The sequence below is a fragment of the Tympanuchus pallidicinctus genome, unplaced genomic scaffold (assembly GCF_026119805.1).
Source record: "Tympanuchus pallidicinctus isolate F22 unplaced genomic scaffold, pur_lepc_1.0 scaffold3, whole genome shotgun sequence".
In the NCBI taxonomy this organism is placed as follows: domain Eukaryota; kingdom Metazoa; phylum Chordata; class Aves; order Galliformes; family Phasianidae; genus Tympanuchus; species Tympanuchus pallidicinctus.
Window position 1 is genome coordinate 65,239,790 of NW_026294747.1, and position 13,310 is coordinate 65,253,099.

A 13,310-nucleotide genomic window follows, 5' to 3' on the forward strand; every position below is an offset into this window, starting at 1 on the left:
CCATCGCCTTTTGTTCCTCCTCTCGCCCTCATCCCTGAGGATGAGCTGCGGCTGAGCTGCTCCTCAGGAGGACGCCAAAAATTCTGCTCGTTGCCAAAACGTTGAAGGCTGTTGCTCGTTAGTGCGATCCCTCGCTCCCGTGGGCAAGCCAGACTGGCAGCAGAGCCCCTCCTTCCATAACATCACAGAATGATCAATGTTGAAAAAGACCGCTAAGATCATCAGGTCCGACCCATCCCACAGCGCCCACTGACCGTGTGCCACATCTCAGGTCTGAAACACCTTCAGGGACGGTGACTGCACCACCTCCCTGGGCAGCCTGTGCCGGTGCGGCACCACTCCTTCTGAGAAGAAGCTTTTCCACCCTGAACCTTCCCTGGCACAGCTCTCTCAGGCCATTCTCTCTCATCCTGTTGCTATTATGTGGAAGCAAAAGTCAACCCCCACCTCACCACAACCTCCTCTCAGGCATTTATAGAGAGCACTGAGGTCTCCCCTGAGCCTTCTCCTCTCCACACTGAACAACCCCAGCTCCCTCAGCTGCTCCCCATCATGCTTGTTCTCCAGACCTCTCACAGCTCGGTTGCCCTTGTCTGCACATCCTCATGTCTTCTTATAGTGAGGGGTCCAACACTGAACACTGTATTCAGGATGTGTCCTCACCAGGGCTAAGTATTGAGGGATGATACCTCCCTACTCTTGCCAGCTACACTTAGTCAGGCCACAAATCCACACTTTGTCTGGCTGTAGTCATGCAAGCCCTGGGCTATGGGGTGATGGCATGCTGCTTCTCCAAAATGAGGCTCTGCTGTTCTAGGAGCAGAATGAAACACAAGTGGGATGAATCCTGTCCCAGCACGTGTAATTCATCATACAAAAGATAACCTGGCAGACAGAGAACCCACAGCAAGCCCATGGCAGGGTCTGATGCAGATCCCATTGCCCTAAGTTGACAACTAACAAATGGGCAGCACCTGTACTGCTAAAAACACACCTGCTGAGTAGGGTACATGGCAAAACCCACTTTCCCTATTCGCCACTCAATTTAATCAGAGAAGCGCCTTTTTGCATCAAGTCCTTGGGCCTGCTGGCTCCGTTTCAGGCTGTCACATTCAGCCCTGAGGTTTAGTAAACACTGAACAAGGCAGCAGGCTCATTCCTGGATGATGTATTTCAGTGTGTGGGTAGTACAGAAATGCAGCCTTTAAATGTATGCTTAATGGGATACTTTATTTTGCACTGCGCATTCTGGCAGACGTGGAACTGAGCTGCTACATCCCAGCCAACACCACCACCACGAGATGGTCCTGGTTCTGCTGCCTGCTGTAAGCACACGTCCTGCATGGCACGTTGTCTCCAGCCAGCTCTTTTCTGAAGGGAAGCATATCTGCATTTCTGCACCATCCCCAGCCTTGACACTGCGTGCTCCATGACTTTCAATGTGAGACACGAGCACTGGATTTCTTTCCTCTGAAAATCACATTATCCGTGGAAAGACATTCTTTTGAACGTGTTGGACTGGGAATCAGCTGTGCTCAAGGAGTGTCCTTCACCATCTTCTCGTACATCTGTCAAATCCACTCACAAACCACTGCACAGAGTGAGGGAAACTGGAGGATAGATAAGCACTCCTTATTTGTCCTGCGCTGCAGTGATGTGAACACGGGGGAAATTTGGATTTCATCTTCTATTCTAGTTAGCAAGGTGAGGCAAATGCCACCCAAATAAAGGATTTGGAGTTCAGATAGTTTGTATTGTCTTTTGGAAGGGGAGGGTTACCTCCGTCCTTCACCTGGAGTCTGACATTTGCAGGTTCTTTTCCACTGACAGAGAGGCTGTGGATGCTCCATCCCTAGAGGTGTTCAAGGCCAGGTTGGATGGGGTCCTGGGCAGCCTGCTCTAGTATTAAACGTGGAGATTGGCAGCCCTGCATGCAGTAGGGGGGTTGGAGCTTAAGAATCCCTGAGGTCCCTTCCAACCCAAGCCATTCTGTGGTTCTATGGTTCTATGAAGTGAGTGAAGTGGGACCTTTGTCTTTAAAACACACTTTCTTTGCACTATAGCTTGTTCTCACAGCTCTGATCCACTAACAAGACAGTATGGGGAGACTCCTCAAATCACTCCAAGACACGGTCAGGTAGAAAAGTCTCTATCAGGCAACTTCATCCAAATTATTGGTGTTCAGGGTCCCCTTCAGGGAGGTCCTCAGGGTCCCCTTCAGACATATTGCGTTGGCTGCATTTTATGTGTGGCTGCACAATGAGAATGCTGAAGATCCTGACCCTCGGTAACATTTGAGTAACGATGCAAATGATTTCAAAATGTTATGGATGTCATTTGTGGCAGAGGAAGCGCAGGCAGCTCTGCCAGCTCCCCATTCCCAGGCTTTGGTGATGTGGATGGAATTGCAATGGCGTTCAGTAGACTACAGAGGCACTTTGTTGTGTCAAAGAAGTGGGGCCCATAGTGCCCCAAAGAAGTCAGCACCAGAGCTCCACTCACTGCAAAAACAAAAGAATGAAGTGTACAACAATGCAATCTCCCTTAGAGAATTCACTCCTCCCAGCATCCAAACCCCTCCACATTCCCACAGAAGGACTGCCATGGCTGCTAGCCTGTTTCACCAAACTCTATATGGCTTTGCTTCAGGCTATCAACCCCAATCGCCATCAGATTTGCTGATAATTAAGTATTGCTTCCTCTTTCTTTACCTCAGAAAATCACAGAAGCCAACTAACTCTCCTGGAACTACTGTCAGGGTCCGGAAAATTGATACTGGCATATCCTGCACTGCTTTTTCATTTTAACATCAACCACATCATTAGAATGAATGAGAACTGTTGACCTCAAAGGGCTGTGTGGTATCTCCAGTAGCACAGTTCCCCACAGAGGAAACCTAATCTGTGCTAAGAATATTTCTCTACTAGGGTTCAATTTGATTTAAAATTGATCTAGTTACACAAGTACAGTGTAAATAAAATCCAACCTTAAGTAGATTCCAATGTAGCTTCTACTGATTTGATTTAATTCAAAATGTTCTCAATGTCTGAACAGCTTTGCTTTCATGAAGAGCTGGCGTTGGTGAAGGCAGATTGATTTTTACATGGATTTAATTATCAGAGCTTGTGCAGATGTAGCTTTACTCTGAAGTGAGGATGGGGGAGTAGGTCAGCATGGCTTCTTCATTAGTCCAAGGCCACATATTGCTCCACAGCCCCATCCAGTGCTACTGTTGGAAGGGAAGGGTGAGCTACGCTCTCCTTCTCTGCCCTTCATCCTTTAGAAGGTCCAATAACAGCAACATTCAACTTTTCCTGGCAGAGCTACTCTGCAGCTTAAAGACGGGCACAGAGCTCAGTGTTAGAATGCAGCAGCATAGCACCGTCGGATAAAATGTCTTCATTTCCCAGCCCGATGCCACAAGTATGGGGGCAAGTCAATGGAAGCTGGACGGTTCACAATTCTGAAAGGAAATGCCTTTTAGGCAACATGCAATCAGTCTGCGGAACTCATTGCCACAGGATGCTGTTATGGCCAAGAGAGAAAAGAAATTCCCGAGCAGTTCATAGCAGTAGGACCCTGCCAGGCCTCAGGATTTATCCTAGACCACCACGTAGCTCTCGATCCACGGGAGGCCTTGTGCCCGGGTCACAGCACGGGGAAGGCTGTGATCATGCATTACATCTGGGCCATGCGTGACATTGCTCAGGGCCTCTTGGAAAGCAAGGGTTGGTTTGATCCCCAGACCATCAGCAGTCTTCTTGCCATGGTGATGTCTACATGTGGGACTCTTTGGAGCACTCCTCTTACCACTCAGATTGGAAGTGCTGTTGGAGTGGGCTCTCTTCCCATGCAGGGAGCATAGAGGGGATGCTGTGAGCCTGCAGCTCTCACCTAACGGTTTGCAGGTAAAGCGCAGAGCCAGGCTTTACAGTGCAAAGCACCGGTGGTGTGTGAGGTATGGTTTGGGAAAAGGAGTGAAGAAACTCATGTGGAGGTACATAGATAACTACAGCATTGGCAAACTGTATTAAGAAACACCAAAAAACATTTTGGAAAGTACATTGACCCTCCCCATTCTCCTGCTCTGGAATTCCTTGCATTTTCCCAGGGTCATCCAAAGGCCTTTGGAGGCTCTGGGCACAGAACTTGTATGTGCAGTTCTGCACACAGGCTGAATCTATCCTTTCAGACTCAGCGTTTGCCTCCTTCTGAATCCTCTGCAATTGGCCTCTGTGACAGGCAATGCTGTACATGCCTTTGAAAGTCCTCCCTTTCCCCATGTAAGTGCAGGTCCCTTGCAGTTAAAAGTGTCCCACAGTGCTCAGAAGTTTTGCATGGGTGTAAAGACTTAGCGAGTTGTCCCTACAGAATAAAAGATGGTTTCAAACTGTCACGTAGCCCAGGATTTCCTGTAAACATCTACAAAGTTCTTTCACTTTTTAATCAGATCTGAAGCAGTGGTTTCAAAACAGTTCTTTCAAAAAATGCTTGGTTTTCTAGGTTTTCTGTTACTGCTGTCTCATAAATGCCTGCCTGCTAAACTCGATGCAGCTCTGCTGTCCCCTGCTACTTTACCCAGGTGGGTGCATTACCCCTTATCAATGTTGAAAACCTGAGAGCTGGAAAATGAAGAGGTATTCAGAAATGGTGATGCTGCCTGATACAAGTGGGTTCTTGGTAGCTCACCTCTGTCAGCAATGGGAGGTTAGCCATGAACTCTGAAGGGGGTTGAATTAACTTTTTGCTGTGATGAACTGATAGCTTAAAAACTGCTGCTGTGAAGGAATCTTATCTCTCTGGCTAGGAAAGCAGAAGTCATTTCCTAGACGTTTTTAAGATGCTGCATGCCAGGGGATGCAAGATCTTTACTGTAAACAGCCTTACTCTAAGCAGCTTTCCCCTCACATAGTCTATGGATGGCAAAGACCTTCCATCACGTCACTGTATAGTGGGAACGTTACAAATATTTACAGAATTACAAAATAATAGCAAGAAGCTCATTTTCCCCTGCTCCCTACTTTGATGGGAGCCCTGCTGTTCCTTCCAGACAGTAAGCTGGCCTCTTGCCTAGACCGTATATCTCTTCTGACAGGCTCCTTAAGGACCACATCTCAATGGAAGCCAAAAGAAATATATCTTACTAAGTGACACGAGAGTAACTTTCTGAGCCTTATTCTGAAGCCATTTTAACTGATTTTGCTCCGAAATAGCTCTGCTGGCTTTGACTGCACTAATCCAGAGTTGTACTAATGCAGGCAGAGACCCAGTGCCCCTGACATGGGTGCAGAAACGAGATTTAAAAAATGCAGAAGTTACAAGTAGTGACCCAGGCAGAATTACAGCAATTGCATTCTCATCTGGACTCTGAGAGACTGCTCAGTGTTTTTTTCTGCCTGGTTGTGAGCAGAGCCAAATTGCTGTGCTACCTTAGGTAAGGACATCTCACATACCTCGTTGCTGTGAAGATCTGTACTAACAGCTGATACAAAAAGGAGGTTTAAGAGGGGCAGGAAATGGCTTAGCTGCATGTTGCTGTTGGTGGATGAAAACAGTACCATCCCAGGGGATGCCAAAGCTTCACGGAATCACAGAATGTGTGAGGTTGGAAGGACCTCTGGTCCCTCCGATCCCACCCTTGCTCCAGCAGGGCCACCCAGAGCAGGGTGGGTGCCCAGGCCCACGTCCATGTGGATTTAGATCTCCAAGGAGGAGACGCCACAGCCCCTCTGGGCCTGTGCCAGAGCTCTGTTCTGTCTCTCTGCCTGTGCTTGTTTAGAGCCAACACTGCTTTTCACTGTTTCTCCTCACCAAATAACCCAGCAACCCTTGGTAGAGAGAAGGATACCAGGGTAATGCTGGTAATCCTACCATAAGAATTACTAGCATAAATGAAGCGTGAGAAGCTTGGATTCAGCATCTCGGGTTGGCTGTGTAGAGAATCTCCCTGATGAGGAAAGGCTGAGAGTCCTGGGGCTGTTCAGCCGGGAGAAGGGAGGACTGAGAGGGGATCTTGTCAGTGGAGGACTGGATGGTGACTGATGTTCTGCTGGGGAGACACAAAATGGCAGCTGTAGTGTAGTGCAAGGAAGCTCGATGCCGTGCACTGATAGCAGTGTGACAGACAGGGCAGTGGGACATCAGTCTGCCTTCACTTCCAGCACGTACTCCATGGCTTGTTTGGTGAACAAATCTTTCCTCATCACTGTTCTCCTTTTTCCTTCCCCCACCAAGTCTGCACAGGGGTTCATCCCAGCCCTCTTTTAAGAAGGCACCCCGCTGGAGTCCACTTCTGTCAGCAGGAGAGAGTGTAATTTAGCTGGTCTGCAACCGTCTGTTTCCATTCATTCCTGAGGTTTTCCAGCTGCCCACGAAAACAATGCACTGATACACTCTGTGTGGACTTGAACCACATCCAGCACAAAGGGCGAGGTGGGGCTGGGAGATTTGGGGAGCATTCTTTGTCCTGTAAAACAGAGCGGATAGGGGCACGACATGGTCAGAAAGAGATGGCGGAGCTGCAGCCCACATGGCCCACAGCCCAGGTAACACAGCCAGCATCTTCCCAGGAAAATGTCAGCAGTCCCAAACTTGAGCATCTAAGGGCTGGGAGGAAAAATAAACTGAATTTCAAGGGTGGTTGGTGTTGCTCGCACTTTCAAAGAGGTAAGGGAGACAGATTGCTTCAGAAAGGATGTCGTATTCAGCTGTTTATTTCTGCTGAATTCCCTCTCTCATTTTATCATCCCTCTTTCACATGGAGAGGCACAAAGTGCGTGATCAAAAATGCTAACAGCACAACTTCTTGATTTATACCGCCAGCAGATCTCAGGCAGAGCTCCCTGTTGAGTTTGAGGGAGCAGCCTGATTAAAAATTGATGCCACAATATGGTCTGTCTTAGCAACAGCACTTGCAAGTGCAATTCATCTCGGATATAAACCGTGGCATTTAAAATGCCGGTTGGGTGAAACTCGACCAACAGATAAATAAATAAGTGAAACCATTGCATGCAGAGCTGTGGAATTAAGGCAATCTCTGTGCTGCTTCATGGAACATTGCGCGTGGCTTATTGAAGCCGTTAAGTTTTCTGCTGCCTCCTTCCTGGCCTCGTGGGAGTAACATCTTCCCTGAGCCATACACTGACGTGGGAGATTAAAACCGAGTCCATGTGCACAAGTGGGTACGGGGTGATCAGGGCTTCGTGTTGTCTGCCTGAGAGGTCCCACGGAGGGAATAATCAAGGGGTTCAAGAGGGGAATGTCCTTTCTGTCAGAAGTGGTCTTTTAACCAGGCTTTTGCTTATTTGCTGGGGGAGATTACTCACAGGGTCACCTGGCAAAAGTGACTGAAAGTTATGAAAGAAAAGGCCTTCTGCCAACTACTCAAGAGAAAGAGGGAGAAAAGTGGAGAAGAAACAGGGGAAAGAGCAGTGAGTTGGCTGCAGGGCGAGGGACATTTTGTGATTTAGAGAAGAAGCCAAGAACCAAGGCTGTAAAGGGAGGGAGAGGACCCCAGGCTCCTTAGGAGGCTCTGTGCTATGTTCTGGTGTCATTCAAGCACAAATGGAAAGCTGAGGCAAAAGGAAAAAAGCACAGCCCTTATAGATGCCTTGAGGAGTCCCTATGGGAACTCTGCATGGACTGAAGGTGGAGCTCTTGGAAGGGGTGATCCCAAGAACGTGGGTTGCCCAAGGGCTGGGTGCTGGTTCTCCTCATCACACAGTCATGCAGTCATAGAATGGCTGGGCTTGGAATAGACCTCAAAGATCATCCAGTTCCAACCCTAGGCTGCAGGCAGGGTTGGCAGCCACTAAGTCAGGTTGCACAGGGCCTCATTCATCCTGGTCCACAGGATGCAAGGACAACCAGGTCATTGGCAGGTTGCCCCTCATCACTGTGCCCAAAAAAGCTGCTTTGGAGAGTGCTGCTGTTACATTCTCATAGCTCTCATCCCATGGCACTGTCAGTCCAGCAAGAATCAAGGTGAGGAGGGCAGCCGGAGAACCCAGACTTGGGCATCACAAGGATTGCTGTCACAAGGCAGCAGCTATGCACCCACTACAGTCCAAGGACAATGGGCTCAGCAAAGTCTCCCTGCAGCTTGCACCACATTGATGCAACATCTGCTTTGTCTGAAACAAAATCCCTCTCTTATTCTTAGCAGATTCCGCTCCCCCTGCAAGCAATAGGAGCTGCTGCATCTGCTCACACCATGGCCAGGCTCCGGCCCCAGGAGGGTGAGGCCTTAGTTAAATCAGAGCTGCCTGCTCTAGCTGAATCTCTCCTGTGAATAACTTTTCCTATGACACCTCTCAGCTCAGGCGCCAAACCCCAAACAGGCAGGAAAGCCTTCCAAGATTCAGAAGAATTATGACAGGGGCTCAAGCATCACGGGGCTCTGGAAAGGTTATTCATTTAGCAAAGAAGCAAATGTGCAAATCAAGCTCTCTGGCAGTGTTTGTGTGTTGATAATCATGCTGATTAAGTGTTTGAGCCTGAGGATAAGCTGGGAACGGCGCTAGGACCCAGCAAACAACCGCTGCACGCTTTTGGAAGACAGCTGCAGGCTCTTCCTGTTCTGCTCTGTAAGTGATCCATCTCCTTTCACAGATCTGTTCATTTTGGATGCAATTGCTCAAAATATGCATTGCTTATGGCCATAAGGATAAATACAAAGGAGACCAGCAGTCGTGCTGTTAACCCTTCGGATCCCTGTTAGTCCTGGAAGCTGAAGAGTGAGAGCCCAGTTCTACCTTAGATAAAACCAAGCCAGTTACATTAGCTAAGGGTATTAACCCTAGGGAACATACCCTGCTTCTCTCCTCTCTGAATTTGGCTGTGGTTTCCATGACCTTTTGCTAATGGGGGAGGTGCTCATTCTCTGGATTTCCATGGTGGTGAAGGAAAGAAGAAACTGAACAAACCACTGTCCTTGATTCACTTTCAACCTTCATACTGATGTAGCATTTTCATCAAATCAGAACTCTGCATGGGTGTAAATGGATGTTTGCAGCATGGAGCTGGTTTCCCAGGGACTTGCAGTGGCATAGGATTGGCAGGAGGACAGGATGAAGATGGAGGAGATGCTGGTTGGCATGGCATGGTTACTTTGTTTGGCTGCTCCGGGACTTTCCTCCCCCCTCCTCAAGCATGGATTTCACAAGCAAACCACTGAAATAAAAGAAACAATAAGTACTTTTCAGTGGCACTGCAGAGCTATGCAGCCTTGGAGCTCTTGACAGGAATGGAAATGTGAAGAATGATCTTTAACCATATAGGAAGAGATACAGAGCGCAGGCCAGCTATTTGGCAGCAGTAGATCAGTGCAGTTGAGCAAAGCAAACTCAGCTGAGGTACTTGGCTTGCTTGATGAGCTGCTCTGCACCAGAACCCTATGGCAGCCTGTGTCTCTCTGGGAGCAGCACACAGCTCCAAGGCAGCCCTAACTCATGTTCGTTGGCACTGCTGGCCTTCAGCATAGAGTGATCACACTTTGTGACTGGGAAAGGAGGGCTTCCCCACCATCCCTACACCCAGCAGAAGTCAAGCTTCAGAAATCTGGTAAGCTGCACCCTTCCCCTTGATCTTCCATCATCTTGACAGCAAGTTTGTCTTGAAGGTTCAAATGCCGATTTAAAAGAAAAAAAAAGGAGGAAAATAATAGTCCAAGAGCTGAACGAGGAAAACACTGTCTGGTACTTCATTCCAACCAAAGAGCTCTTTAATAGCAAACTATTAGACAAATCCCAGGCCTGGGGGTCTGTTACAGAGGTTTTGGATTCCTACCAGAATGTTTTGTTTCCAAACCTAAGTTGCCTGAGTGCAGCTGAAAAGAAGAATCATTCCATGCAGGCAGAAGGCTCTGCAGCATCATGGAACTCTATTTCTGCTGGGGAGTGTGATCCTTTGTTGTCAAAGGATCTGACTGTTACGTATCATTTACTAATAAACGATAGGGAAAGAGGTCTGAAGCCTTTGAAATGCAGATTGTCAGCTCTGTAAGAAGATCCGAACTGAAATGATAAACTCCAGAAGTCGGAATGATGTTTGCCTGCTTTTATTTCCTCTCTCTCTTTTAAATAGGTGGAAGACAAATGAAGCTGACCGCAGCCCCCAGTCCAAAAAAGAAGCTCTATTATTCCCAGAAAAATAATTTCAAAGGGCAAGTCAATAATAGCAGGATACACACAAAATAAAACCTTTGGAATCCTGTTATTATTATTATTACTATTGTAGCTTCGGATGACTCAAGTGTTATTATTCTCTGCTCGCATTACCAGCCAAGAAAACCAATGACAACCACATAAAGCTCTGCAAATCTCAGCAGTTTTGGTTCCCACTTACATTGCTGGAACAGCTGTTGCTCTCACAGAGTTGAGCAGGTCAGCCCTGCGTGCAGACCGGACCACACGGTGCTTTCTCACCATAAAGCCTGAGCGTGATTTACGAACGGGGCTCATGAGCTCCTACCCTGCAAAGCAGAGCTAAGCCTACAGAATTGTGTCATAGAATTACAGAATCATAGAATGGCCTGGGTTGAAAAGGACCACAGTGATCATCTAATTTCAACCCCCCTGCTGTGTGCAGGGTCGCCAACCAGCAGACCAGGCTGCCCAGAGCCACATCCAGCCTGGCCTTGAATGCCTGCAGGGATGGGGCATCCACAGCCTCCTTGGGCATTGACTTGCTGTGGTGTCGGAAGGGCTCAGCTGTGTGCTAGCACTTTATGGCACATATAGCACGTAGCACTGGTTCTTGTGAAGAGAAAAGACTCGTTTTGGTGGTGGCTCCACCAGCTGCTCTCCCTAAGCCGTTGCTTTTCATCAGAACAAAGCAAGCGATGGACAGCCAGCTAAAACCACTGAGTCTTGCCCATCTATGAGTCAGGATCATTCACCAGCCTTCCCAACACCCTGACCATGGGGCAGCAGCATCAAAGCTTGGGAGCACCTCTCCCCAGACATGAACAAACCTGTGCTGACCGCAGGTGATTGCCTTGCCTGGGTCGGCTTGTGGGGAAGGAGCTGTGCAGCTCGTGCAGCTCTCATGCCCCATCCCAGCCCATGAGCAACACTAAGAGCTGCTCGCATGAGAAAGCATTTATCTCAGTGTCTGTCATCGGGCTAAACAAAGCGACTAGCAGCATTGCACAGCAGCTGCAAGGAGTTAAACTACATGGAAAAAAAATGCAGTATTCCCATGAAACAGCAGAGGCTGATCCTGCACTAAGCCAACTCCTGCGCTCCCCTAGCAGGAGTGCATAAAGCTCTTCCTTGGAGGGGAAGCCTGGGAGGAAGCTCTCAGTGCATTTTGGACTGTGTGAGCACAGGTGTGAGTGCCTACACAAAGTGCAGGCTTACTGCAACCCACTGGAGACCATCGTATGGAGAGAAGGAATTTACATTAACAATTACAATAAGATTTTGCGTTTGCTTCCTGCACAATTTGACTGCAAACACTGCTACATTCCTCTGTGCTGAAGCTGGGGCAGCCTGATTTGATTATAAACAGGGCTATAAAAACCACATAAAGATGGTCAGGTGTCCCCAGAAAGCACCACGTATCCATTTGCTCCTCAGTGTTTCTGTTGCTTCATGGAAAATTAAAACAATTCTGTCCTTTCCCACTTTCTTCCATGCAAGCACCTTTGATTTCCTTCATTGTCACCAGTAAGTATGAGAACAGTTCAAAACAGGTGATATGTTTGTTATTGCACCTCCTTTGCTGATTGAGTGGGTACTTCTGGAACAGGAGGCCATCAGACAACAAACCCTACGTGAGCCCCTATCACTGGATAGGAATCACTTGATTTAACCTCTCCAAACAGACTGGATGGCTGAAAATGAAAAATCAAGGCAAAGTGCCATTTGTGATGCTGAGGATGCTGAGCACACCAGGCAGATGGATGTCCTCTGATTCAAGGACTTCACAGCTCATCTGTCACCATCCATGGGGGTGTTCCACAACTGTGGAGATGTGGCACTTGGGGACGTGGTCAGTGGACATGGTGGGATGGCTGGGGTTGGACCTGGTGATCTGAAGTTTTTTCTGACCTTAATGATTCTCTGATTCTTCCATTGGAGTTGGACAAGCAGCTCAAAAACCCCATTCAAAGACCCAATAAAACAGCTCCAGCAGGCGTGGGGGAGTGAATTCACTGTTACCTGGTCCAGATGGGCTGCTCTGGAGAAAGAAAGAAAGAAGAAAGCACAGGAGGGTTTCTGCGTGTACTGGGTAATGGAGCACAGCAAAAGTACTGTAGCTGTGCAGATGTTTTCCAAGGATTCGTTTGCAAGACATATTCCATCAAATTCCCATATTATCCAGCCAGAGAGAAAGGACATTTATGTATGCAGCCATTCTGGCAGGAGCTATTTGCTTTGGGGCCAGAGGTAATTCAAAGTTATTCTGAATATTACACTGCAGCAGCCTGGCCAAGCCCAGTAATGCTGATTATTAGGGCTTTCCTGGCTTTCCAGATGGAGCTGATTTCATTTAGTTCTCTCTCCTGTAATTAATAACTACATATAACTACAACAACTTTTTGAATCTTTGTTTTATCTCCAGCATTTTGCAGAGCAGTTTCCAATTTGGTGCACAGAGCAGAGCTCGTTCAGCCATAACATGGTGCAGTGCAGATCTCTGCTGCACCATCTCACATTCACTTCCCACCAAGCTGGCATTTTTGTCATTTATATTTTCTACACTGCAAACTCCATTTAGGAGTTCTGAGCCATTTAGGCTCAGATCAAGAAAACAGAGAGATGGGATTTCATTCCCCACCCCCAGTTTGTAGTGATATCAGACTTCAGTATCCAGAGGGTTTCTTTAAAGAAAGCGTTCATGAGATCAGCTCCTTGTCTTGGGAGTGTGCTTGTAAATGGGATAGCATGTGTTAATGGTGGGTTTGTGGTCTGGGAGTCTGAGACAGGCGTGTGTAAGATGTGCTGTAGGTAGCCAAGTGCTGCCTGCTTGCAGACGGGCTCCCATGCAACCACACTGCTCACCAGGCTGTGGCTGCTGAGCATGGGGAATCCAGGTGTGGGATTTCTGGTCTTGCACTGCTGCTCCTGGGGGACTCAGGATGCATGGTTCCTTCCCTTCCCTTCCCTTCCCTTCCCTTCCCTTCCCTTCCCTTCCCTTCCCTTCCCTTCCCTTCCCTTCCCTTCCCTTCCCTTCCCTTCCCTTCCCTTCCCTTCCCTTCCCTTCCCTTCCCTTCCCTTCCCTTCCCTTCCGGTTTATTTTGAGCCCTTTGTTCCTTCATCCTTCATACTGTACTGACATTGAATGTGCTTTAAATGAATGAAACT